We start from the raw sequence: 25,598 nt of genomic DNA on the forward strand, positions 1-25,598 counted from the left end.
ACATTGAGAATAGCCTGACTCCAGCCCTTTTAATAGCTAAACCAGGGAGCTATTCTCTTCAGAAAAAATCCTATAGAATATAACAAAAAAAAATGGTATCCCTGCTATAGAATTCTTTAGGATGGCTAAAACAATAGAAATATCAATTCTCTTAAATGTTATAGCTTTATATTGTGTAATTTCTATAGACTCATTCAAACCCTATTGAACTAAACTTCATTCAAACCCTATTGGTTTTATCACTATTAAATTCTGTAGCACTTTTCCAGTATGTTTAACTCTAGCACTTCAAATAACCACAACTGCCTAGGGAAAGAGGCAGTCTTTGAAGTAACAGGTCCTAACCCATTTAAGAACTGATAGCTTAGTATCAGCACCTTAAATTGCACTTGAAAATTAACTGGAAGCCAGATATAATGTGCTCTGTATGAGAAACACCTTTTAACAATAGGTTGCTCCATTTGTCACTAGCTACAGTTTAAGTAGATTTATGGAGAGAGCACTATGATATTCCAGTCCAGATGTCACAAAACCATGGATCACTGTGGGAAGGCCCACATCTGAAAGAAAATGCTGCCATGCTTAAATGCTAAAACACATCGCTGCTACTGGGATACCCAGAAGCACAACTCCCCACAATTCTGCCATTTCTTCCTTTTGATCCCCATCATGCTACCTTAACTACATTCTAGTCTAGGATTGTGTTGAAACTGTGTCACCCCCAGCCAAACACAGTACAAGCCAAGCATAACAGATCAGGTTCCCTTGCACTATTAGGACAGACCAATCAAATAGGTCTCAACATCATAGGTGGCTCGTATTGACAAAAGTATAACTTCTATACCTCCCATTTCTAGTCCTATCCCAAAGACAAAGATCAGGGTGGCCCAGCTGTCTGGATTGAGTTAGTTAACCTGCACCATAGTTAACATCATTGCTGTGAAATCCTGACACTATCCAAAGGACTATGAACACTAAAGTAGCATAGAACATTCCTTCCTGGGATTCCAAGGCCACTACAGTGAGAAACAGAATCAGATCATCCAAAGATTACAGAATGCACTAGGATGATATATAACCAATCACTTTCTAACCCCTTTTGTGATTTCACACATCAGGTGGACTATCAGGTCCACTTTTATCAAGGGAGACCTCCTGAATTATTTGTCAGTGCAGTCACCTCCGCCTTTTATATTTTGGACTAAATATTATCAGCTTGTGTTTATTAATGTACCATAACTTCACTAACTATGAATTACTCTGAAGACTTTGCATTCCTGATTCTTGATGGTTTCCTAGGAAACAAACAAGACATACTGTTTTGCATGGAAAGGCAAAGTTGTCTTCAATGCTTATGTCTATGGAGTTATAATTTAGAGATGCTTCAATTCAGAGCCTCACTCAAAAATGATCCCTCTTGCTTTTATTTTATTTTATTTTTTAAAATTTATATCTATTACAGCAACTTCCCTCCGGCACCATTAAGGATGTCACCAGCATCAGGTGTTCATTTTATTATATGTCACAGTCAGTTGTCTGCCTTTCTTGCCTTTGTGTTTGTGACATGCATGTTTATAGCCAATTATACCACTATTTTACTTCCACAGTGTGCAAGAGACTTTCCTCTGCACCCATACTAAAGTACAAAAGGTTTTAGTCATGTCCTAGCCAATTGCACACTGGTCTTCTTAAAGTATGTGGAGAACGGGAGGGGGAAGGTGACAAATTTTTCTTATACATGTTGTACAAATTAAGACTTGAAGAATGGCTTGAAATAACACAAGGACAAGCTTTGAGGTCTCTGTCCATGGGGTATACACACCATTAGAATTGAACACCAAAGTGGAGGACTTGGGGGTAAACTCAACACTGGTGGATCCAGGATACATGGATCCATAAGGCTTACATACCTGTATAGGCAGAGAACTAACTATAGAGAGTATATGACAAGCTAGGGCTATGGCAGAAACTGCAGAGCTATTCAGCTTCCACATAGTGGCCTGCGGGAAAGATTCTCCCCCGCCCCCAACCATCCCGAGACTTTTCCTGTGCCAAGCCTTGTTATTCCAACTTGGTGTTGGGAAAAGGATTTCCCTCTAAAAAGGACTTTCAGAGGCAGCAGTCTATTGGCTGGAACAGGAGTATGTGGAGACAATTATTTTCCCCTTCTGCCTCTGAATCTGATCTCTTTGACCTGGGACAAGTTTCTTATCCTTTGGTCTCAGGTTACCCACCTGTAAAATGGGGTTTATTGTAATATATTTACAGTTCCTGAATTCTAGTGATTTTTTTAAGGCTTAATTAATCATTGGAAAACACTGGAAATAGAAAGAGTGCTGCACACTGCTATTGTAAAGGCAAAAGATGATGAAGATAAAAATCTTACTTTATCAGAATAAAAGAGGGGCATGCATCTGTTAAGCTAAACTGGCTTTGCATAAAAGGAATGGCCACAGTAGCACTGAAAAATATAGCAGTATGGGGGAGGAGGGGAGGGAATACAGGATTTGGTGGCATCCCCCACAGCTGTGGTGGTAAGAGTACTTGAGAAGTATGCCAGATACAACAGTGAAGAGGCCCCAAATTTGACATACAATATGTTAATACTCTAATAAGTAGACTTACTAGTTTTAAATATATACATGTTAAAATATTGTAAATACATTTTATATTTTTTAAATATCTACATTCATATTTTGTTACTGACCTGTTCTCCCTGCACCACCGAAAGATGTCATGGCCCTTTCTCCTTCCTGTCTCCTGGGGATACACAGAGGGAGCAGTTGTGAATTGCTCTGTGTGTCCCTTCTCTCCTCACTTTGTCCTGTGCCTGGGCAAAGTGTAGTCCTTGAGCCCTCATGTACGATCCAGTTAGAATGTGGCTCTTGTTCACACACAAACACCCTCATTTGCAGATAATACAAGTACTAGTGTGAGGGACAACTGCTCACTAAATATTAGTATGAACAAACAAACACATGATTGTTGAGCTAACAGAATAAAATGGGATGTTGAAACAAATCACTGGCTGGAAAATTCAAACTAATATTCACAAACACTGTAGTGTAGTATTCATTCAGCCCAGTGTTTTAAGGTGTTACTAACCCACCCATTAAATTTCCATGCATCTTTCTAACTTGTCTCCTTTATAAACCAGGATGGCTAGCAAAAGATTGGCTATCAGATATTTTAGCCTCTGAGGCCAGCTCCTGAAAAAAAGAGGAGCTTCAGTCCTCCTTAGCATATTCTCTATATATTTTTAACTTAAATCTGTTCTGGATCCAAGACCAATTTAACCCTCAGCACCCAAGCTTAAGCCATAGCCAGTATCAACATATGGCATGGAGGTACATTTTGTTTTACTGAGAAAAAAAGTAGGTTTCTCGCTGGCAGCAAAGTGAGCTCTAGTTATTTAACAAAGCCTGTTTCCAGAACTTCATTGGCATCATTGCCGCCATAACTGATTATGCTTTTACAAAGCAAGACAGTAAATACTCTGTCAAGCTAGGCTGTGTTCCATGAGAAACAGAGGGGAGGAGGAAGGGAAAAATCAATTTCTGAAAAATGGAAAAGGACAAAAGTGGTAGAGACTATAAAATGCTGTGTTCCAGCTTCTCTGAAAGATTACAAGTGATGGGGAATGAAAAGCAAAAATGAGAAAAAGCTTTCAAGGTAGTCCAGGTAACTAAAATTTGGTGTAAATGCACTTTTATAAATAAATGAAGCATTTGTGTTTGCTGCATTTTACACCTTCATAGCATTATGTATACATATATTTCATTTTTTAAGTGCTGGGAAGGTGAACATTATAATTTTATATACATATATAATGTAATATAAATCATTCAGACTTAATAGTAGCCACTAAACCATGTGAGCAGTTACAGATCCATGTACTTTGAATTGCAGATGCTGTAGTTGTCATAATACAGAATCATGTACCGGTATCATGGTGACCAGCTGATGACAATCTCCCAGCTACCAAACTCTAGTGCTATATAGTGCGAACATTTCAATTATCAGCTCCTAATGGCTGAAGATTGCTATGTTCACTTTGGATCTGCACAAGCTAAGGACCCCTTTCCTGGCACAAAGGGGAGGGTCAGCCATCTCTGCAGCACTGTTCTCACTCCTCTTGTGTGTGGTGGGGACAGCCAGAGATAGGACTGGAGGAAATGCACCTTGCACCTGAGATATCAGTGGTAAATCCTCCCAAAACATAATGCGGCTTGAGCCTGCACTAACTTTGACTGTACTTCCTGCTCCGTTAGAGAACTTGTCTTTGGAGGTGGAGTTGGGAAAAAAAACCTGGCAACATGCTACTGATGATTTGCAGGGAGAATAGAAGGCCCAAAGCTGATGGAGAAGCCTCTACGCAGATGACCTTTTGCTTTTGGTAGATCCTCTGAGATTCCCACAGCTCTGTGAGGGCTACGCAGTCCCTTCCTAATGAAATTATTAGGGGGGAAATGTTCCCGGGGTAACCTCATGGAGTGCTCTTCCCTCAAGATCCTTGGGATTTTCCATGGAAGGGGACTAGAATACCCTCTACCAAGATAATTCCTGTTTTCAACCTTCATTCAAGCTTTCACAAGTTAGATAATCTAAGTTCGTTTCTTATTCCATTGTGCTTCCATCCTTGGATGGAACATCAGTAAAATAAACCTAACATTCAGAAATTCATCTCCCACAATAGCACGTCATTGAATGATCCCTATTGTAAAAATCATACTTTTCCTCTGACGTTGTTGTTGTTGTTTTGTTATATAAATTATTCAGCTTGGTATGTCATATAGGTTAGACACTCCAGCAACAAATGAGAAAAAGCATCCCATAGGATTAAAAATATGACAAGCAAGTTTGCTTTTCTTCAAGTATATATTCTAAAACAGGGCATTCCTTAAACCCAGACTGTGGTGTTTGATTAAATACACAATTCTCTGATAGTGTGTACTTAGGAATGAATAAGTCTCTCTTCCTGTCTTCCTCTGTGCAGGAGAAAGAACACTCTGAGGTGTGCAAGTCAAAGAAGCAAACTTAGCCTAGAATGGTTATTACGAGTTTAGAGTTGAAAAATAATCATTAGAAGAATCATTTGCAATTGGCTAAAAGGAGAATGTCTGAGTTATGCCAGACCATTCTAACTTCTATGTCTGTTAAAAGGTTGGCTTGGCTTTTCCATCATTCATTGCCTTTTTACTGAAGAATAATATTTAACCCAGATTACCGTGTGATGCATTCAGACAAAAACATAAAAGAAAACAATGTTTTTTTTCCTTGAGCTATAGCTAGAGGAAGATTCTTGGATGGTGGATCTCCATATTAGTGAGTCTTGAAATTTCTTCTCCGTTCATCTCTCTTTTCCTGATAGGCTTCTTTGGGGGAGAAGGGAAAGAGAAAATGCATTAAGAAAAGGATTCTCAATATTTATTTTCACTTTGGTTTGATCTTCCCATCAAATTCTGATGCACACAAAGTGCAAGGAGAGTTTGAAAATAATGGATTGTAGCCTCAGTAAATTCACGACAAAGCAGTATAGCCATTGAAAGATATCCTGATGGGAATTAAAGTTTGCCATCTGTTTTTAAATCAGATTTGCTATTCTTTAGCACTTCCCAAACCATTCATCACTCCCACACCTTTTATGCTATGCTTTTTTCTGGACACTTTCCTCAGTTATGCTAACACCTACCATGTTCACTCATTAAGAAAATAGCACATTAAAATCTTTAAGGGTATGTCTACACTACGAAATTAGGTCGAATTTATAGAAGTCGGTTTTTTTTAAATCGGTTTTATATATTCGAGTGTGTGTGTCCCCACAGAAAATGCTCTAAGTGCATTAAGTGCATTAACTCGGCGGAGCGCTTCCACAGTACCGAGGCAAGCGTAGACTTCCGGAGCGTTGCACTGTGGGTAGCTATCCCACAGTTCCCGCAGTCTCCGCTGCCCATTGGAATTCTGGGTTGATATCCCAATGCCTGATGGGGCTAAAACATTGTCGCGGGTGGTTCTGGGTACATATCGTCAGGCCCCCGTTCCCACCCTCCCTCCCCCCGTGAAAGCAAGGGCAGACAATCATTTCGCGCCTTTTTTCCTGAGTTACCTGTGCAGACACCATACCACGGCAAGCATGGAGCCAGCTCAGGTAACCGTCACCCTATGTCTCCTGGGTGCTGGCAGACGCGGTACGGCTTTGCTGCACAGTAGCAGCAACCCATTGCCTTCTGGCAGCAGACGGTGCAATACGACTGGTAGTCGTCCTCGTCGTGTCCGAGGTGCTCCTGGCCACGTCGGCTGGGAGCGCCTGGGCAGACATGGACGCAGGGACTAAATTTGGAGTGACTTGACCAGGTCATTCTCTTTAGTCCTGCAGTCCTATTGAACCGTCTTATGGTGAGTGGGCAGGCGATACGGACTGCTAGCAGTCGTACTGTACCATCTTATGCCAGGCAGGCAAGAGATGAAGATGGCTAGCAGTCGTACTGTACCATCTTCTGCCAAGCAGCCATGAGATGTGGATGGCATGCAGTCCTTCTGCACCGTCTGCTGCCAGCCAAAGATGTAAAGGATAGATGGAGTGGGTCAGAACAAGAAATAGACCAGATTTGTTTTGTACTCATTTTCCTCCTCCCCTGTCTAGATCACACTGCAGTCACTCACAGAGAAGGCGCAGCGAGGTAAATCTAGCCATGTATCAATCAGAGGCCAGGCTAACCTCCTTGTTCCAATAACAACGATAACTTTGGTGCACCATTTCTTATTGGAACCCTCCGTGCAGTCCTGCCTGAAATACTCCTTGATGTACAGGCACACCCTTTGTTGATTTTAGCTCCCTGAAGCCAACCCTGTAAGCCGTGTCGTCAGTCGCCCCTCCCTCCGTCAGAGCAACGGCAGACAATCGTTCCGCGCCTTTTTTCTGTGCGGACGCCATACCAAGGCAAGCATGGAGGCCGCTGAGCTCATTTTGGCAATTAGGAGCACATCAACCACCACACGCATTGTCCAGCAGTATATGCAGCCCCAGAACATGGCAACGCGATACCGGGCGAGGAGGCGACGTCAGCGCGGTCCCGTGAGTGATCAGGACATGGACACAGATTTCTCTGAAAGCATGGGCCCTGCCAATGCATGCATCATGGTGCTAATGGGGCAGGTTCATGCTGTGGAACGCCGATTCTGGGCTCGGGAAACAAGCACAGACTGGTGGGACCGCATAGTGTTGCAGGTCTGGGACGATTCCCAGTGGCTGCGAAACTTTCGCATGCGTAAGGGCACTTTCATGGAACTTTGTGACTTGCTTTCCCCTGCCCTGAAGCGCATGAATACCAGGATGAGAGCAGCCCTCACAGTTGAGAAGCGAGTGGCGATAGCCCTGTGGAAGCTTGCAACGCCAGACAGCTACCGGTCAGTTGGGAATCAATTTGGAGTGGGCAAATCTACTGTGGGGGCTGCTGTTATGCAAGTAGCTCATGCAATCAAAGATCTGCTGATATCAAGGGTAGTGACCCTGGGAAATGTGCAGGTCATAGTGGATGGCTTTGCTGCAATGGGATTCTCTAACTGTGGTGGGGCTATAGACGGAACCCATATCCCTATCTTGGCACCGGAGCACCAAGCCGCCGAGTACATAAACCGCAAGGGGTACTTTTCGATAGTGCTGCAAGCTCTGGTGGATCACAAGGGACGTTTCACCAACATCGACGTGGGATGGCCGGGAAAGGTGCATGACGCTCGCATCTTCAGGAACTCTGGTCTGTTTCAAAAGCTGCAGGAAGGGACTTTATTCCCAGACCAGAAAATAACTGTTGGGGATGTTGAAATGCCTATATGTATCCTTGGGGACCCAGCCTACCCCTTAATGCCATGGCTCATGAAGCCGTACACAGGCAGCCTGGACAGTGGTCAGGAGCTGTTCAACTACAGGCTGAGCAAGTGCAGAATGGTGGTAGAATGTGCATTTGGACGTTTAAAGGCGCGCTGGCGCAGTTTACTGACTCGCTTAGACCTCAGCGAAACCAATATTCCCACTGTTATTACTGCTTGCTGTGTGCTCCACAATATCTGTGAGAGTAAGGGGGAGACGTTTATGGCGGGGTGGGAGGCTGAGGCAAATCGCCTAGCTGCTGGTTACGCGCAGCCAGACACCAGGGCGGTTAGAAGAGCACAGGAGGGCGCGGTACGCATCAGAGAAGCTTTGAAAACCAGTTTCATGACTGGCCAGGCTACGCTGTGAAAGTTCTGTTTGTTTCTCCTTGATGAAACCCCCCGCCCCTTGGTTCACTCTACTTCCCTGTAAGCTAACCACCCTCCCCTCCTCCCTTTAATCACCGCTTGCAGAGGCAATAAAGTCATTGCTGCTTCACAGTCATGCATTCGTTATTCATTCATCACACAAATAGGGAGATGACTACCAAGGTATCCCAGGAGGGGTGGTGGAGGAGGGAAGGAAAATGCCACACAGCACTTTAAGCACAGCACTTTAAAAGTTTACAACTTTAAAATTTATTGAATGACAGCCTTCTTTTTTTTGGGCAATCCTCTGTGGTGGAGTGGCTGGTTGGCCGGAGGCCCCCCCACCGCATTCTTGGGCGTCTGGGTGTGGAGGCTATGGAACTTGGGGAGGAGGGCGGTTGGTTACAGAGGGGCAGCAGTGGCAGTCTGTGCTCCAGCTGCCTTTGCTGCAGCTCAACCATACACTGGAGCATTCTGGTTTGGTCCTGCAGCAGCCTCAGCATTGAATCCTGCCTCCTCTCATCACGCTGCCGCCACATTTGAGCTTCAGCCCTGTCTTCAGCCCGCCACTTACTCTCTTCAGCCCTCCACCTCTCCTCCCGGTCATTTTGTGCTTTCCTGCACTCTGACATTATTTGCCTCCACGCATTCGTCTGTGCTCTGTCAGTGTGGGAGGACAGCATGAGCTCGGAGAACATTTCATCGCGAGTGCGTTTTTTTTTTCTTTCTAAGCTTCACTAGCCTCTGGGAAGGAGAAGATCCTGTGATCATTGAAACACATGCAGCTGGTGGAGAAAAAAAAATGGGACAGCGGTATTTAAAAAGACACATTTTATAAAACAGTCGCTACACTCTTTCAGGGTAAACCTTGCTGTTAACATTACATACATAGCACATGTGCTTTCGTTACAAGGTCGCATTTTGCCTCCTCCCACCGCGTGACTTACCCCCTCAACCTTCCCCCCTCCCTGTGGCTAACAGCGGCGAACATTTCTGTTCAGCCACAGGCAAACAGCACAGCAGGAACGGGCACCTCTGAGTGTCCCTGAAGAAAAGCACTCTATTTCAACCAGGTGACCATGAATTATATCTCACTCTCCTGAGGATAACACAGAGAGATAAAGAACGGATTTTGGTTGAATGCCAGCAAACATACACTGCAATGCTTTGTTCTACAGTGATTCCCGAGTACGTGTTACTGGCCTGGAGTGGTAAAGTGTCCTACCATGAAGGACGAAATAAGGCTGCCCTCCCCAGAAACCTTTTGCAAAGGCTTTAGGACTACATCTAGGAGAACCGCAAATGCCAGGGCAAAGTAATCCTTTCACATGCTTGCTTTTAAACCATGTATAGCATTTTAAAAGGTACACTCACCAGAGGTCCCTTCTCCGCCTGCTGGGTCCAGGAGGCAGCCTTGGGTGGATTCGGGGGGTACTGGCTCCAGGTCTAGGGTGAGAAACAGTTCCTGGCTGTCGGGAAAACCGGTTTCTCCGCTTGCTTGCTGTGAGCTATCTACAACCTCCTCCTCATCATCATCTTCTTCGTCCCCAAAACCTGCTTCCGTATTGCCTCCATCTCCATTGAAGGAGTCAAACAACACGGCTGGGGTAGTGGTGGCTGAACCCCCTAAAATGGCATGCAGCTCATCATAGAAGCGGCATGTTTGGGGCTCTGACCCAGAGCGGCTGTTCGCCTCTCTGGTTTTCTGGTAGGCTTGCCTCAGCTCCTTCAGTTTCACGCGGCACTGCTTCGGGTCCCTGTTATGGCCTCTGTCCTTCATGCCCTGGGAGATTTTCACAAAGGTTTTGGCATTTCGAAAACTGGAACGGAGTTCTGATAGCACGGATTCCTCTCCCCAAACAGCGATCAGATCCCGTACCTCCCGTTCGGTCCATGCTGGAGCTCTTTTGCGATTCTGGGACTCCATCATGGTCACCTGTGCTGATGAGCTCTGCATGGTCACCTGCAGCTTGCCACGCTGGCCAAACAGGAAATGAGATTCAAAAGTTCGCGGTTCTTTTCCTGTCTACCTGGCCAGTGCATCTGAGTTGAGAGTGCTGTCCAGAGCGGTCAGAATGGAGCACTCTGGGATAGCTCCCGGAGGCCAATACCATCGAATTGTGTCCACAGTACCCCAAATTCGAGCCGGGAACGTCGATTTAAGCGTTAATCCACTTGTCAGGGGTGGAGTAAGGAAATCAATTTTAAGAGCCCTTTAAGTCGAAATAAAGGGCTTCACTGTGTGGACGGGTGCAGGTTTAAATCGATTTAACGTTGCTAAATTCGACCTAAAGTCCTAGTGTAGACCAGGGCTAAAAGTCAAACTTATGTCTCTTCTTCTTGGACATCTGGTTTTGGAAATCCCTCTTCTACATTTCTCCAGTGTCCTGCGAAAAGTGCAAAAGGATACAGGATACTGCTTATACAGTCTCTTATATACTACAGAATAGTCAATCTCATTCTATTGCAAATCAGGGCCCATTTGTAATAGAGAAAAAATTGTCTACTCATGTGGACCACTACTACTCCCAAACACACAATCCCTTCCTCATATCAAGTGGTGTGTCTTTCATCCCCCTGTCTTTGTCCTCTGATCATATTCTTGCTAGGAACAAAACTAATCTAATTTGTTATTAAAATTCCTACACATGGAATGTTGTTAGTTTCAATTCTGATTCAGTTGAGAAGCCCTACAGGAACCAGCATTCTCTCTCTTTCTTAACAGAATAGAGTTTGTATAACGTCCCCATGTATTGGTCATGTCACAACGTAACCAAAGTATTAAAGGGATGACAGGTACATCATCTCCTTTCTACACATTCTTCCCACTACTGTGCTTGTTTTGAATTTTCTGTTTGCTTTTCTTTTGCCCCAGAGGGTTTGTGCAGCAAGTTCATCATGACCAGATGGTTCCTTGCTTTAACTTCCCAGCTCAGGATTCATTTCTGTTTTTGGTTGCTTAGGTAGTTCTTCACCTACTGCAGCTTCAAACTGGCATGGAAATGAATTGGCAGAAGCGTATATCAGTGTCATAATTCTTGTGTCTCCTACTCCTGTTGTGAAGCTTAATTTGTTAAAGTTTGTAAAGCCCCTGGGGCCAAGGTATTCAAAACTAGTGTGGCAATACAAGTTGCCCCTTTTTTCCCCTGCACCAACTACCCACTTCCTTATGAGGGAAGATTGAAAAAATTGGGTTCGTTTAGTCTGGAAAAGAGAAGACAGGGGGGACATGATAACAGTTTTCAAGTACATAAAAGGTTGTTGCAAGGAGGAGGGAGAAAATTGCTCTTAACTGCTGAGAATAGGTCAAGAAGCAATGGGCTTAAATTGCAGCATGGGAGATTTAGGTTGGACCTGAGAAAAAAACTTCCTAAGTGACAGGGTGGTTAAGCACTGGAATAAATTGCCTAGGGAGGTTGTGGAATCTCCACCATTGGAGATTTTTAAGAGCAGGTTAGACAAACACCTGCCAGGGATGGTCTAGATAATACTAAGTCCTGCCTGGAATTCAGGGGACTGGACTAGATGACTTCTCTAGGTCCCTTCCAGTCCTATGATTCTATCATCATGGGTAGTTGTGTGGTCATGGAAGCAACGCTAGAGAGTTGCTACTTCCTTCCCCCATGCAAATGGGAAGCAGGGTGAGGAAAGGGTGGAGCCTTGGCTGTGCCCCCCACCGGTGTGCTGGGAATGCATGATTTGCTGGGTATAGACCCTACTCAGTTTATTACCTCTCAGAACATCTGGGAAAGTGAGAAAGGGATCACGACTCAAAATCAGTCTCCCTTCTGCAGCTGCTCCAGGGCTAGAGTAACAGTGTGCCACCTCTATTCAGGGCAGATAGATTGTCTCACAATCTAACCATTTTTCACTATATTATCTGGATGGGAGCCCTACAAAGTAAACTCACTTGTTTGTTGCTCAAGTAGTGTTGGTGATTAGTAGTTGGAGTGCTTTCCTTTGAGACAGTACTTGCTTGATGTTAGGGGCCATATTCCATAGAGGTCCCATCTTTCAGATATCACAAACCTGAGGTTCTGACTGGGCACTTGTGAATATTAAGATCCAGTGGCACTTTCCACAGACGATATCCTGAAGCCACTACTCAGCATACTCCTACCGACAGATATCTGAGGGGCGCGCGTGCACACACACACACACACACATACAAAAGTCCACAACACCTCTGAGCACTTCCCAGGCACTTTCACAGGAATCATATTGTCTGTGATAAGCTCCACAATGCAGAAACAAGAAGGTTGTTGTTTTAGTACAACAAAGATCGAGCCCTCTAAATGCCTGACTTTGGATAATCACTGTGCTTGCCCCAGTGGCTGGTCCCACAGCTTTGCATGTAAGAAGAGTGCATAACAGGAGTGGTAACAAAAAAAAAATATTTTTTTTGGTGCAAATAGATATTCAATACCTAGTGCATTTTAGTATTAAAAATAGCTGTTTTTCAGAGTAAATTTTGTTCTAACTGTTCCTGAAAGATACTGTTTTAGAAGGGATTATTTTTTAAAAATTATAGTTGTTCTTTTCCCATGATTTTAAGAAGAGTATGTGTGGGGGTTGAGGTTTCTTCAAGAGAAATAAATGATCAGTCTCCTGATAGTAACAGAACCAATGGAGGAAAAGAGTCTTTTCTGATTTGGATATATTTTTGAGATACTCTTTCGGGTTAATTATTAGGTGATAAATCAGAATTCGTAAAGGACTGAGTATGATAGAGAAGAAAGGATTTAATTAAATTAAAGAGGTTCTTTCATTCTGGGGAACACTGCCAAACATATAAGATTTTAAAACCAAACATATAGTGCTGCTCTATAGGGGTGGGATTGAAATTGTCATTTCTCCTTTCCAATCCATTTCATCCTCCCACTTATTCCATCACTGAGATCAGGATGGTGAATTTGTGATATCTTAATAATGTGTGAAGTAAGAGGTCACAAATAAAGCATTATATAAGCTGCACAAAAAAACAGAAGAGGTGGAGAAGTTGGGTATCAGAAAAAATCTTGTTCAGATACACCTCTTGGGGGGGAAAAAGCAAAACTGAGAACTGCAGAAACTAGTGAGATCTAATGTTTAGAACCTGGCTCAAAGAGCAAGGACTCATGGATTCAATTCCCAAAGTCTGCAACTGACTAGCTGTATTATTTTTAAAAAGTCATTTTCACAAGTATTGGGCCAATGGGAATTTGCCTGAATAAAAACTGAGTAGGAACCTTAGGGTTTGGTTGATAATTTGTTACTAATCCAGTGCTGCAGTGCCTGTCTATAGGCAATTTTTCAAAAACTGAGCCAAACAAGGCTTCTGTACTATGTTTACAGTCTAACTCTGGTGGATAAAATGCTAACGTTTAAAGGATGAGGCATCAGAGAAGCTGCCAACAGAATTGCAGATCAATATTATTACCTCTACTAATTTTTCACTAGCATACAATTCTAGTTCTAGATGCTTTCCAAATATACACGTAGACATGATTCTTGCTCCATCCCAAACGCCACCTCTTCCTCTGTTAAAAACAATTCCACGCAGATATCTGAACTCAACCCTTGCCAAAAGCCGAAACAAATAGAAAAGCTGTGCCGTGTGCCCTGAATGTCAGCAAAATTCAGGCTATATTGGACCAAGATGAGAAATCCTAAAAACAGCCTACCAGCAGCACCACTGTTATAAGAAATGGGGGTTCCAGCTTATTGCAATTATGGCAATATCTCTCAGGTAGGCACCATTTGCGCCTTTAAGTCAACATCAAACCTTAAACTTCACCTGGTAATTAAATGGCAGCAAGTACATACCCGCAGAACACTGGCATAATGTTTAGAAGCCAAAATGCTGGGGGTGGGGGGGCATAAAACTTTTTAAAGTATGATTTGAAGGAAAATAAAGAGGGAATTGCCCAAGAATATTAAGCAATGATTATTTCCATCCTTGTTATAATTTGATCGATGTTTTATTTGTTTTTTCTTTATCACTTGATTAGAGGAGGGATATTTTTATAACCAGGAGTTGTTTATATTTGGTTAAGGTGCCCCTTTGGGCATGACCACTGAAAGTTAACGTTTAATCTCTCTGTGCTTCAGAATTTCCCCATCTGTAAAATGGTTTCATAATGGTGATACTTATCTGACAGGGCCATTGTGCTGCTCAATTAACTGTTTGTATAGTATTTTGATCGATGAAAGCTATGTATATAAATGCAAAGAATGATATTGTTAGGGTAATTTCCTTTTTTTTATACAATCTCTCCTCTTTCCCAAATTAGCTCCTACATAAAAACCTATCTTTAAGTAGCTGGGAGCACAATCCTAAGTAGAAGATACGCTCACCACCTGGAGGATTGGGTCCTGGGCCAAATTCCCCTCCCTTTGCAGAACACGAGTAACTGACATTGAAAGGAAAGGTGATTTTTTTTGTATCCTACAGGGGAAAACTCAGGACATAAATAGGATTTTATAATCATCGAAAAGTTTAGTTACAGTTATGTTAACTGGTGAAATTGACATGATCACTGTGTGGAAAGGTAATAAAAATTGGACTTCTATATTTTACCACTAATGTGAGCAAAAGCAAAGTTATTTCCATGATTCTGGGATTAAAGAGTGCTGATAATCATAAATATACATAAAAACACCATTTCCACCACTTAAGTGTTACAACTGTTAAAGGGAAAGTACCTCTTAGATTATGATTTTGTTATATAATAGCAAGAGGAAAAAAATGTAAGTGAAATATGATCACTTCTACAGCAGGGTTGGGGGAAAAAAAGGAGGGGGTGTTTGTTTTTAAACAAACAAAATCAGACTCAAGCAAAATGGATTTTGGTGCCTGCCAGATAAACAGTAAAAATCAGCACGTGTCTTTATGATCCAGGGATCTTCTGTGTGCTAGATCAACGACTGCCAGCAGCAAGAAGGACTTGCTGCAGAGAAGTCAAGGACATCTACACCTAGAGTTCAGGCACAAATGAAGGGGTGAGATCAGGTTAATGGGGGAAATGTGTCAGGTGTTTGTGGTTTTGCCCAGATCTGGAATTCCCTTGTGCTTTCTAAGAGCAAAGCATGTGTACATTTAAGAAGTTGACTTGCTATGTCACGTGAAGAGTGCAACTAAAGAAACTGGAAGCCACCCAACCAGGTAGACTCTGGAGGAGATTAGCCTAAGCAACCTGAGGGCTTGGGAATGCCAAGGCATTGCTTTTGTGGTCTAACTGGGTGGCCAGTGCCAAGAGGAGCAAGGGAGGGAGTGCACTTGAGTGACCCAGAGCTATGAGCAGAGATCAGTCACTATCCAGGCCTAGGGAGCTTTGCAGCCCATAGGATTCAGTGGTTGGATCCCTTTTACAATGAGCTGGCGTAGGTTGTGATACCTACTATTTCTAAATCGTTTTGCAATTTGAAATTCTGCTTGCAGTGTCTCCTTTGATTCCATTTTGTTTAACACTCAAAAAACGCATCACATCCTTAATATACTGAAGGTTGACTCACACAGCTGCATGTTGCTGCATGTACAGGAAACACTGCAGTAATCAAACAGTGCAAAGCAGGCAATAATGTAAGCCATTGATATTTCAACCCCTCTTCAATTGTTTAGGGCTTTATTTCCTGACTAATGAAATCTGACATCTGTTGATATGATGAAAACAGAAGATGCTAGTTCTTACCAGTTTTGTCTGTATTTTGCTGGAAAAGTTAGTTGTTCATTCTCACTGTAGGTTTGTGGCAATCATGCTTTTTATTAGTTCTTCTGGTGCTTATATACTCCTGTTTTCACAGGCAATGCAGCTTTGCTAGAGCCGATCAAACAGGTTTGCCCCACTTCTTGTTCCCTCATCATGTCTCTATTTCAGTTTCTATCTCAATAATTCCTTAGATATCAAGAGTCTCCCATTAAGCCCCATGCTCTCTGCCCCCTGCTTATCTGAGAAATATTTCTCCCCTTGGGTTCTTTTGGGAGAAAGGGCTTGTGTCTCCCTGAGGATGTCTGCCAGGCCCATTTCTCCCACTCAGGGTGTGAGCCAAGGTCATCCCTCTTCCTCGCTGGGGTCTCCATGTATTCCTCTCTGAAATGGGCTTGTGGAGGAGGTGACATGACACTGAGGTATCTTCTCCTAGGGATAGGTTAACAGAATGATTTGCAGCTGACATTCAGCTATTAGGGACCTGGGCTACTGGTTCCCCTCCATCTGCCAACAACAGATATAATCTAGGTTTCATAAAACCCACCTAGTGGTGCCTGTATGGCCCAGGAACATCCGTAAGAGGCTACTGACTAGGTAGGCCCACTCCTCAAGGCTACTACTGGAAGAGTAGAAGCAGCTCATTTTTTCCCAACAGCTCCCCTCCCTGACCAACAGAAGACACTCTTGCCTGCTCAGTTAAGCCTCAGGTAGATGGCATGAGAAGAAAGGATCTTTAGGTTAGAGGAAACAACTAACTTCCATCTAGGTACTCTATGGAAGAAAGGTGATGATAGAACCTTTCCTAGAGATCTATCTACCCAGGAGGTGTCAGAGAATACTTACTATACACACAAAGCAGTGGAATTTATACACAAATGCTGTAAAATGCATACATTTCATAGAAAAAAGATTATTTTCCCTCTAATCCCTTTCACTTAGTCAAGTTTTAGTTATAGCTTGTTGTAATATTAACTGTTACTTTTAACAATATTCATAGAGAAGAGTGATTTTTATGTTGGTGGTGCCCATGAAGTATTATCTAGTATTCACAGACAGGGGGAAATGGTATCATTATATAAATACAATTAAAACCTCATTGGAAGATGTCCTGCACTCACTGTTCCCCTGACTAATTGCATGAACACTGTTGTAAGACTTTACCATAAATCTCTAACCGATAACTCTTTGCACCAGTTTGTATTCCTGCCAGTGCCAGGTAGGAGTAATGAATGTATTGTACTTAACAAGTCGTATCTCATGTCACCACGAGAATACACAGGCAGTGATTTCACATTCCTGGCTCAAATTGTACATGTGGCTTGTAAGTGTAAAGAAGTGAAATTTAACATGCAAAATTACCAACAAATATTTGTTTTGCTGTGTTGTTTTTCATAAATTTGAGTGTTGATAATCTTATTCAGCCAATAGCTTGGTTCTAAATGGCAACATTATTTCCAACAACAGTCTTTCATGAGCAGGGACACTTAGTGCCATTTTATGTCAGTTTTGCAAGAGGAGTGGTTGCCCAGTACGAACAAAGCTGAGGTCACAAAACTCACTGTGTTAGACATTCAAAGCGGTTAACAAGGACTCTGCATTGCAACTCAAAGCTGAGCCCACAACTATCACTTTGAAACATCCCCCACTGACACGTCAGGGTGGATCAGGCCTCCAGAGACAAAAAGCAAGAGCACTGAATCACTGTGCCTCCTATTAACAAGTATTGGTAGGAGACTAGTCTGAGGAAGCTGTGCAAAACATTTTTTAAAAAACCCAATAACCCTGGGTAACCTGGAGTCAGGTAAGTTTCTTTTGCTTTCTGGATTTGTTACTAACTCAAAACCCAAATCAGAGATTTGCTGAAAGGCTTCAGGCAAGTCTAGACCAAATTTCAAGTGAACTTGGTGCAAGATTAAAGTGAATCAGGCAATTTATATTTAGGGTAAGAACCAGGCCACACAAACCTGTTTGAACCAAGGGCCTAATCCAAAATCCAAGGGCCTAATCCAAAATCCACTTAAGTCAGTGGGACTCTATTAACCTCAACTGGCTTTGGATCAAGCCACAAAATGCAACATTTCACTGAGTTCTACTATTCGATTCTGAATGTTCACACAGGATCAGATTCTTGTTGAAATGGTTTTACTAATATCTGAAATATTTAAAACTTTTGTAGCACTTGTTCATTTCCAGACAAGAATCCTGCAGGTTAAATGCTCAAAAATATAACTTAGATTCATATCTAAAGTTGGTAAAATTTCATTACAAAAAGTTACTCCATTGTTAGAGCTACTATTATTGAGACGAGAGATAAAACTAATGTCACATTAAGTGGCACGGTGCCAGCGTTCATGCTTGAATGAGAAATAATTCAAAGCATCTATAATGTTAGTAGCTTTGTGTGACTGCAAAAGCCACTCCATCCACAGATATGTAATTTATACAGCACTTTCCAAAGTGCCTTGACTTGCACTGAATGGTATAAATGCTCTTATGTGCCAATATAATGGAAACCTTCAAGAAGGGTATTTATTTTTGAATTATCAGGATTTTTAAGTGTTCTCTGAATGCCAGCCCCCATGATAAACTAAAAAATAATATCATCATTCATTAGTTACCTTTCTCTCTCACAAATACAGCACTTTGTTACTTTAGCTCTGCAGCTTCAATATATTTGTGCTTCTTTATGTGCCTACTTTACAGTCTGAGCATGCTTTCCTGGAGCACTCATGGGTTCTAGATGGTTTGTGCTGTTCCAATTACTGAGTTTCCCCCACCCTCATCTGGAGAATCAACCAGGAAAGATCTTATTGATCAATACAAGGTCAGTCATCAGCTAAAGCATCCTCATCCACAATCTGATATTGTACAAGGCACCTGATGTCGCTGCATCAGTGGGACTTGGCTGGAGATTCTGCTCGCTCTGTGCTATCATCCCTCACCCCTTACAATTTACCCAGTAAAAGCAAGAGTGCAGGAAGGAAGGTGGGGGAGGTCACAGTGTAGAGACAATCTTCTTGAAAAGCATTCTCTTGGGGAATGGTCAAGATCAGTGTCGGAATGTTTCTGGTATATAGCAACCTCTCCACAGCTCCAGTGAATTCATGCCAGAGCAAACATCTGCTGTCTGACACAAGGGATTCCCATATTAGTTTAGTCCCTGGACTAATGTGTACAATGAATTAATCTGAATGGGGGTCTGAAACATTTGATCGCTCTTTCCTCCTCTCCTTTATTTTCTCCCTTGCCATCTGCAACTCTGTGCTCTCCAAGGGAACCTTAAAATGACTACTTTTCCAGGATATCCTTCAGAGATTCATATTTTCCTCTACCTCTGCCTGTTGGAGTTCGAGGTTCTGGTCTGTATCACCTCGTCTTCTACCTCAGTACTTTACCAGCAACCTTATTTGTCAACTAGTACCTGTGTGCAGCTAAGGGAAGAGAAGTAAATTTGGGAATTAAGTTTTATCAGTATGTCCAATCCAGATCCCTTCCTGTCTCAGACATTTCCTCTTGTATATCCCCAACACCTTCTGAAACTCAAGTCTCTTTAAAGCTGAGTGAATCAAACAAACTTCAATGGAGCTGTACCAGTTTACACCAGCAGAAAATCTGTCTTATCTTTCATGCTTATCTCTCTGCTAATATAGATCAGTCCTGACTTCTAGTGTCCTTACTTCTTCCATCACCAGATCTTTCTTGAGCAGAGGCTGCTAGTAGCATATTGTGCCAGAGTATTTTTAGCAAGAATAAGTGTCCAATGGGGAGAAAGGTCTCTAGACTAAGCACAATACTGAATATTGGTGTACAAGTTAACAATTAAATGTCTCAAAATTCCTCAATTCCACATCTAGAAATAGTTTTGTTATGGTCAGAGCAGAACCATACTGTAGTGTATAACCACAGTGATGATACAAAAGGCCTAAAATTCTGTATTGTGAACACTGACGCAATAGCAGCACTTGATCTCAGACCATGTCTGGATCTTAAACGGATCACCAGTAAACCTGCTTTGCCTTACTCTCTCCATCTGAAAATGATGAATTTAGGAGCAGCTGCTGCCTACAGGTTACCCGCCCCCCCAAGCAAATAAAACCAAATAAAACCTGACGTGGTACCAAGGCATGACAGTTATCATAGATCTGTCTTCCTCTTCTCTCACGTTGCTTTTTGTTTTTGTGTAGCTGAACAACAGTTGCGTTTAGGTGGTCTTTAGCTCCCTTCAAATAATCTCTGCCTGGATTTGTAGAATTGGTCCATTGTTCAGTTGAGTTTACAGCACTTTAGTTTACATATTTTGTCACTGAAATGGACCTTATTCTCCATAGCAAATCGGTGGCACTTCATTCTGGAAAAGCCTTTTTTTCCCCTGCTGGCACTGAAGTAGCATAAAGTTATATTAGCTAATATTCAGGTCTGTGAACAAGCCTAACATATTAGTGCTTTGGCTGTCTATCAACAATATGGAACAAGTGAAAACTGATGGTTTTGAATCAGGGCAGCAGTTGAAGTCTACTGCTGCTGAACTATTAACTATTTTATATTTTGGTTGGGGAAGATGTTAGACAGGACCTCATTTTAACATCTATTCATTCAGCTGCTGCTGTGCATTTCTTCATGGTGTGATACACACCATGTTAACATACAGGATATAATATTAAATATTGACTCTGAAAAAATGAAATTTCCTCCTACCTATCTCCCTGGGAATTCCAATTAACTGGCCCCTCAAAAAATAACCACAAAAGTTTTCAGCCAAACAACGGAGAAATAAATGCTCTAGCAAGCATTTTCTTACTAAAATGCCTGTAAAATTGGGCTCTCACCTAAGAAGTAAATAAATCTCCAACACTTACTGAAGTGCTGTGCCTATTCAGTACATTGAATACTTTAGAAGTGTGTGAACATTCATGCTAATAACTAGTCAGTTCCGTCACCATCTAGTTATGCATTTAAAGTTTGTGTGAAATCTCTTAAGCAAACCACAATGAGGTATAGAACCACAAGTTACTGACTCCTAATGAATGGACTAACTAGGCTTTTCATATCCCAACTGAAAAATATTCCCCGCAGTCAGAGTTTCAAAAAGAGTGCCACATTTCCTTACACCTTGCTCCTAAATTAACCGAAGAGACAGCTTTGTGAAGCCAAAATCAGAGCCCATCAAATGAGACCTTTGCTTGCTAGCTAGCTTGCGCTTGCGCTTGCGCTTGCACTCGCTCGCTCTCTCTCTCTCTCTCTCTCTAAGATCTGACTTCTACCATGACAAACAAGCATCTCAAACCACATCCCCTTATATTGTACTGGGAGGAATTGGCCAATTTACTACAGCTGGACACAACTATATTTCCCTGGTAGGAAGGCTCAGCCCCTGCCTGCCTTTAAGGTCATGCAGCTGTGCTCTTTCCTCTGCAAAGGGAAAGATTTTTAACACTTTTTTTTCCAAGTACTGAACAGTCTACACCTCCTCACAGATTCTGACTGTTAACATAACATGAAAGCAGTGCAAAGGCATTTTTTTAACTGAAAATTTACCCCCAACCAATATGACCCAAAGCCAAGCAAACTGGTTCTACTAAGAAATTACTCAAAAATGTCAGGCAACAAATATGGAAGTTTTTGCACAGCTCTACTCAAAAAGCTGACCCCCTATAGAGGAAACATTAATGTTCTGATCTTGCAAATGCTTGTACATGTGTTTAACTTTGCACATATGAGCAGCTCCATTGAGGCCAAGGGGACTACTAACATGAGTAAAGTTAAGCTTGTATGTAAGTGTTTGCAACAATGGAACCTAAATGAAGTGCAGAATAAGAAGAAATAATCCAAGGTTATTCCTAGAACCACTGCTGTGGCTGCTAGTATGGAATCAAGAAAGATCCAAGAGACTACCCTTGGCATAATTCAGATCCACAAGGGGCTCCCCAGTTCAGTGTCTGGTGATGCAAAATCTAGTTGGAATTTACAAGTTCTTTTGAAGATGCTTCTTTGAAATTACAATGCCACACTGTTAGAGTAAAGTTAGAGTAAATATTTTAAAATGGCATCCTTGAATAAAGTTTGTAAAATGAAGCGTAATATTCCAAGGGAACACAGTGCATGTTTGATGTTGGGAAAGGATTTATCAGCTGCGGTTTCTGTTACATTTGAACTGAAGAATAATAAACTTACCTTCAAATAGCTTCCCTTGAAATAATGAAAAACCTCATCACTTTAGTAACTTGGGGAATCCCAAACCTATGTAACTATCTCTGATAAATATTCAGATTTTGCATGGGGATAGATAAATATTCAGATTTTGCATGGGGATAATTAACACTGCAAGTAAGTGCTTTAGTTACTATATGTAAATGAATTCCCTTCACTGAATTTATTTCAAACTCTATTAATAAGACTTTCAAATGAATTTCAATTAAAGAGGCAACCATAATTAAATAACGTTAAACAATTATAAATTACTGGAAAACATGCAAAAGTCCAATTGCAGCACAACTCATATGAATTATTTGTATCATTCTATAAATTAGTTGGTATGGTGTCTTTATTGTTAGCTGTGTATCAGTTTTATGAAATAGTCTTCTGGATACCTGAATTTTTACCATATAGATGGACTGAAAGGCTTTCTATTGCTCATGACCGGGGGGTTCCTGTTGCAAAGGATTAGGTCCAACAAAATCTGATCACCATGGATTGAAAAAATGGTGGGTGAGATACTATGAACTCATGTATCAATGTTTGTTTGTCTATGCAGCACAGTCTTTTAGTCTAAAACAAAGAGACATTTCTAAGATGCTTCTGAGACATTCAAACAGCTCTGTATATAGGAAACAAAGGAGCAACTGAAACACAAGGAGTCATGTTCAGAACAAGAATAATACAACAGAATAATTTAAATCTGATCTTTTATGTTTTGGGAAAAGCAAGGTTGAATGAGCTATGGCAAAGGAAGTAAAGAGTAAGATCCTAATTCAGGAAAGCACTTAAATTCATGCCTAACTTTAAGCTTAAAGTACCACTTTAAGCACTTAAATACATGCTTAAATATAAGTGGAGCTCCTCAGATTGTGTAAATTGTCATAGTTCCACTGCAATTAATACACACAGTGAAGTCAATGAATCTATGACAATTTACACCAACTAAGAATCAGCCTCTGAGTGCTTTGCAGAATCAGGGCTTACAAGAACCAGGGAACAGCAGAGCCCCAGACAAGTGATTCTAACAGGAGTTATGTGAACACATATCTGGGATCATTGCGTCCCTTATTTCGCAAAAAAGAGGTGTGGAAGTTTTATAGACTAAGGCCTGGTCTACGCCACAAAGTCAGGTTGATGTAAGTTGTCTTGCATCGATCTATTTGGGCATATGTCTACACTCAAATTTGTCTCAGGCGGACGTTAGCACCCTGTTAACAGTGACACAGTACAACCATCTCCCTAAACAGCATAGAGCCATGGTTAACATACTGAGGTTGATGCAATGAGAGTGTAGACATTGCATGATCTATGTCAACCCTAACAGTCCCCCAGCAGCTGTTCCACCGTCACCCATTCCCTGCAACAGTGACCACTCTGGTGGCAATTGTAAACTTTCCTGCACATGGGTAACAGAGCCTAGAAGCCATCTCACTCTTTCACACGCATACTGTGAGTGTTTTTGAAATTCCTTTTCCTGATTGCCACACCTAGCTGCTCACCCTTGTTGTGTGCAACTGCCTAATTGACCATGCTAGCTCCAACCACTAGATGCCTGGAGTAAACAGGAAGTATTGGATCTCCTGGGCCTGTGGGAAGAAGAGGGTGTGCGGGCACAGCTACGGACCAGCCGTAGAAATGTGGACTTCTACAAACAGATTGCACAGGGGATGGATATCTGGGATCAGCAGCACTGCTATGTGAAAGTGAAGGAACTTCCCCAGGTGTCAAGGTTCCTCCCCCACTCTGAACTCTAGGGTACAGATGTGGGGACCTGCATGAAAACCTCCTAAGCTTACTTTTACCAGCTTAGGTTAAAACTTCCCCAAGGTACAAATTAATTTTATCCTTTGTCCTTGGAATATCCACTGCCACCACCAAACTCTAACTGGGTTTACTGGGAAACATAGTTTGGACACGTCTTTCCCCCCAAAATCCTCCCAACCCTTGCACCCCACTTCCTGGGAAAGGTTTGGTAAAAATCCTCACCAATTTGCATAGGTGACCACAGACCCAAACCCTTGGATCTGAGAACAATGAAAAAGCATTCAGTTTTCTTACAAGAAGACTTTTAATAGAAATAGAAGTAAATAGAAGTAAAGGAATCACCCCTGTAAAATCAGGATGGTAGATACCTTACAGGGTAATTAGATTCAAAACATAGAGAATCCCTCTAGGCAAAACCTTAAGTTACAAAAAAGACACACAGACAGAAATAGTCGTTCTATTCAGCACAATTCTTTTCTCAGCCATTTAAAGAAATCGTAATCTAACACATACCTAGCTAGATTACTTACTAAAAGTTCTAAGACTCCATTCCTGGTCTGTCCCCGGGAAAAGCAGCATACCGACAGACAGAGACCCTTTGTTTCTCTCCCTCCTCCCAGCTTTTGAAAGTATCTTGTCTCCTCATTGGTCATTCTGGTCAGGTGCCAGCGAGGTTACCTTTAGCTTCTTAACCCTTTACAGGTGAGAGGATTTTTCCTCTGGCCAGGAGGGATTTTAAAGGGGTTTACCCTTCCCTTTATATTTATGATACCAGGGATACCACAAGGCCAGGGAACGCCAACAATAGATCTGGTGGTGTCCCATAGACCTGCGCCTTTTACAACAAGCTGCATGCCATACTTCACAGAGATCTCACCAGCACCCTGTAGACCTCTGTGGATACCTTGGTGGACCCCCAAGTCGGAGATCCCTGTCAAGAACAGCTAGGAAATGGGAGTGGGAGAGTTGTGGAGGGTGGGTCTAGTTATGCTACAAGCCAAGATCTGTTTGAGACAGTCTAGTCAGTCCCACCAGCCAACCACAGATGAGCCTGAAGCTGGGGCAGGAACCTCAAGTAAGTGTGTGCATGCATTTTCCGTTACAGTGTTTCAGTGTAATGATGACACCCAGTCCATCCCCAAGTAAGACACAGGTATCAACTTTTCATTGTGTTACTTGTACCAGAAGAGGAAGATGTATAACAAACAGAGGCAGAGTTAGCATCTGCTTTTCATTGCCCTGTTGATTCAGACGGGGAGGGAGGGCATGCAGAGCTATTTGTTCATATGCATAGGTACGTCCCTTTTATCCTCTTGAGAGATCTTAATGAAATTTTCATGGAGATACTCTGCAATCCTCTCCCAAAGGTTTCTAGGGAGGGCTGCCTTATTTCTTCCTCCACACTAGGACATTTTCCCACAACACTCTGCAATAGGTTCAGCTGGCACCATCTCAGCAAACAGGCTAGCAGCGTCCAGGCCCCAGCGGCTTCGGGATGCCCATAGCAGCTGTGTTCTCTGTGCCTTTGTGACCCTCAAGAGTGAGATATCAGCTAAAACCACCACTGCCTGTTGGAAATAATGCCAGTATTCAGTGCCTTTGCCCAGTACTCGTGCCCATGGAATAGGGACCAAAATTGTAAAGCTTCATGCACAGAACAACTTTCCCCCACTGCCCTTGTGAGCCATACTTAGCCTGGCAAGCCGTGCTGTGCAG

This window comes from Lepidochelys kempii, chromosome 6 (genome assembly GCF_965140265.1).
Source record: "Lepidochelys kempii isolate rLepKem1 chromosome 6, rLepKem1.hap2, whole genome shotgun sequence".
NCBI classification, from domain to species: Eukaryota; Metazoa; Chordata; order Testudines; family Cheloniidae; genus Lepidochelys; species Lepidochelys kempii.